This window comes from Tenrec ecaudatus, chromosome 13 (assembly GCF_050624435.1).
Source record: "Tenrec ecaudatus isolate mTenEca1 chromosome 13, mTenEca1.hap1, whole genome shotgun sequence".
NCBI lineage: Eukaryota > Metazoa > Chordata > Mammalia > Afrosoricida > Tenrecidae > Tenrec > Tenrec ecaudatus.
This window is the reverse complement of record NC_134542.1, coordinates 135,196,069-135,199,094: the sequence shown is the minus strand read 5'-3', so window position 1 is coordinate 135,199,094 and position 3,026 is coordinate 135,196,069. Positions and strand designations below refer to the sequence as shown.

The 3,026-nt window shown below is 43.1% G+C and overlaps 1 pseudogene; it reads right to left on the bottom strand.

Moving 5' to 3' along the window:
* Window positions 1–459: 459 nt before the first annotated feature.
* Window positions 460–578, bottom strand: LOC142425183 (small nucleolar RNA SNORA57; annotated as a pseudogene).
* Between the last annotated feature and the right edge of the window lie 2,448 nt (window positions 579–3,026).

Sequence of the window (3,026 nt, the reverse complement as noted above, 5' to 3'; positions counted from 1 at the left end):
AGACCTCAAAATTGCACTCCAATACTTGAAAATGTTTTGTGCAGCAGATTTCCCCACGGATAATATGTTGTTTCATGTTGTTGTTGCTGCTGTTAGGCGCCATGGAGTCACTTCCAATTTGTAGTGATCCTGTGTACGATAGAATGAGACACTGCCCTGTTCTTTGCCATCCTCACAATGGTTCCCATGCTGGAGTCCCTTGTTGCAGTCAATCCATCAATCCGTCTCATTGAGGGCTTTCTTCTTTTTCGCTGCCCCTCCACTTTACCATGCATGCTGTTTTCCTCCAGGGACTGGTCTCTCCTGACAATCTGTCCAAGGTATATGACAAAGTCTTCTCATCCTTAACTCTTAGGAGCTCTCTGGCCATACTTCTTCCAATATAGATTGGTTTGTCCCTTTAGCAGTCCATGATAATTTCAATATTTTTCTCTAGCACCACATTTCTCTTTTTTTCCCCCTTGTCCCGGCGTTTGAGGATAGAACCAGTGGATGGGTAGCCGCCGGAACCTGAGACAAGACACTGAGGGGACCAGAGTCCTCTCTCCTCTGCCTCCATACGTAACGGGAACCGGATAGCACCACATTTCAAATGCACTTAGACTTCTGCAGTTTTCTTTATTCAAATCCATATGGGGCAATTGAAAATCAGAAGGGTTGGGTCAGGCATGCCCTAGTCCTCATAGTAACATTTTTGATTTTCAATACTTAAAAAAATCATTTTATTGGCACTCATACTACTCTTATCACAATCCATACATACATCAATTGTGTAAAGCACACTTATACATTTGTTGCCCTCATCATTCTCAAAATTTTCCTTCTGCTTGGGTTCCTGGAATCAGCTCCTCATTTTCCTTTTATCCCTCCCCCTCCATCCCCCCTCTCCCCACCCTCATGAACCCTTAATAATTTATAAATTGTTATTTTATCTTATGTTACACTGCCTGGCGTTTCCCTTCACCCACTTTTCTGTTGCCCATCTCCTAGAGAAGAGGTTATATGTAGAGCCCCGTGATCGGTTCCCCCATTCTACCCCCCCTTCCCTCCCAGTATCGCCACTCTCACTGTTGGTCCTGAGGGGTTCATCTGTTCTAGATTCCCTGTGTTTGCAGATCCCATCTGTACGACTGTACATCCTCTGTTCTAACCAGGTTTGCAAGGTAGAATTGGGATCATGATAGTTGTGGGGAGGAATCATTTAAGAACTAGAGGAAGGTTGTGAGTTTCATTATTGCTACACTGAACTCTGAGTGACTCATCTCCCCCCCACTACCCCTCTGCAAGGGACGTCCAGTTGTCTACAGATGGGCATTGGGTTCCCATCATGCACTCCCCTCATTCATGATTATATGATTTCCCACCCCCCACCCGCCTTTGGTGCTTGAAACCTGGTCCCCTCTGCCCTTCATGATCACAGATGTTGGTGTGCAGCTTCCATGTGGGCTTTGTTGCTTCTGGGCTAGATGGATGCTTGTTTACTTTCAAGCCTTTAAGTCCCCAGATACTATAGCTCTCAATAGCCGGGCACCATCAGCCTTCTTCACCACGCTTCGTCTTCAGTGTTTATGTGGTGAAGGTGATCACACAATGATGGTTTTTGTTCTTTGGTGTCTGCTACCTGATCCCTTCAACACCTCGTGTTCACTTCAGCTTGTGTGCTTCTTCTCTGTGGGGTTTGTTGCTTTTGAGCTAGATGGCTGCTTTTTTGCCTTCAAGCCTTTAAGACCCCAGACACTATATCTTTTGATAACTGGGCACCATCAGCTTTCTTTACCACGTTTGCTTATGCACACGTTGGGGGATGTGCAACTGAACTGACCCTACCACACTGAGGCAAGACACTGGAGGCGTGCAATGGAGCAGCAGGGGAATCAGTGCAAAGCAGTGCCTTTTCAATACTTTAAGGAAGTCTTGTACAGTAAATTTACCTAATATAATATGTCTTTTGATGTTTTGACTAGTACTTCCATGAGCATTGTTTGTGGATCCAAGTTAGACAAAATCTGTGACAACTTCAGTCTTCTCTACATTTATCGTGATGTTACCCATTGGTCCAGTTGTGAGGGTTTGGGCCTTCCTTACATGGAGCAGTAATCCATATGAAAGCTATAATTCTTGATCTTTATCAGCAAGCGCTTCAAGTCCCCCTCACTTTTAGCATGGAGGGTTGTGTCTTCTGTATATCGCAGGTTGTTAATAAGCCTTCCTCCAATCCTGATGCCACATTCGTCTTCAGATAAGCCAGGTTCTCAGATAATTTGTTCAGCACACAGACTGAACAAGTATGGAGAAAGGATACAACCCTGTCATACACCTTTCCCAATTTTAAACCATGTGGCATTCCCTTGTTCTGTTTGCACAACTTGATCCCTGTACACGTTCAGCATAAGCACAATGAAGTTCCCCCATTCTTTTCAAGGATATCCATAGTTTGTTAGGATCCACAGAGTTGAATATCTTGGTGTAGTCCATAGAACACAAGTACACACCCTTCTGATATTTTCTGCTTTGAGCATAGATCTGTCTGAAATCAACAGTGATATTCCATGTTCCAAGTCCTCTTCTGAGTCCAGCCTCAACCTCTGGAAGTTCCCTGTCAATGGACTGCTGCAATTGTTGTTGGATGATCTTCCGCAAAAAAATCTTACTTGCATGTGATATCAGTCCTATTATTTCTGTTTTCTTTTTCCAACTCCATATAAACACTTTTTCCAACTTCATCATGATCTCTTCTTTAACACATAGGTTAAGTTAGATTTATTTATTGTTTTGCTAGTTATTTTATTGTTTATTTATAGTTTATGTGCTTGTAAACATGGTCTGTATGATTATGTTTTGTTAAAAATTGTTGAAACTTGCTATTCCCCCACATTCTCTCTCAAGTATATTCCTTCACATCTCTTGGTTCTGCGAATCACTGTAGTGCCCCATAAAACTCACAAATGCTCAAGCAAACATCTCAAATGGTGGTGACTGCAGTTCAGTATGAATTCTGAAGGTCAGGCAGAGGAAAGCCAGATGCT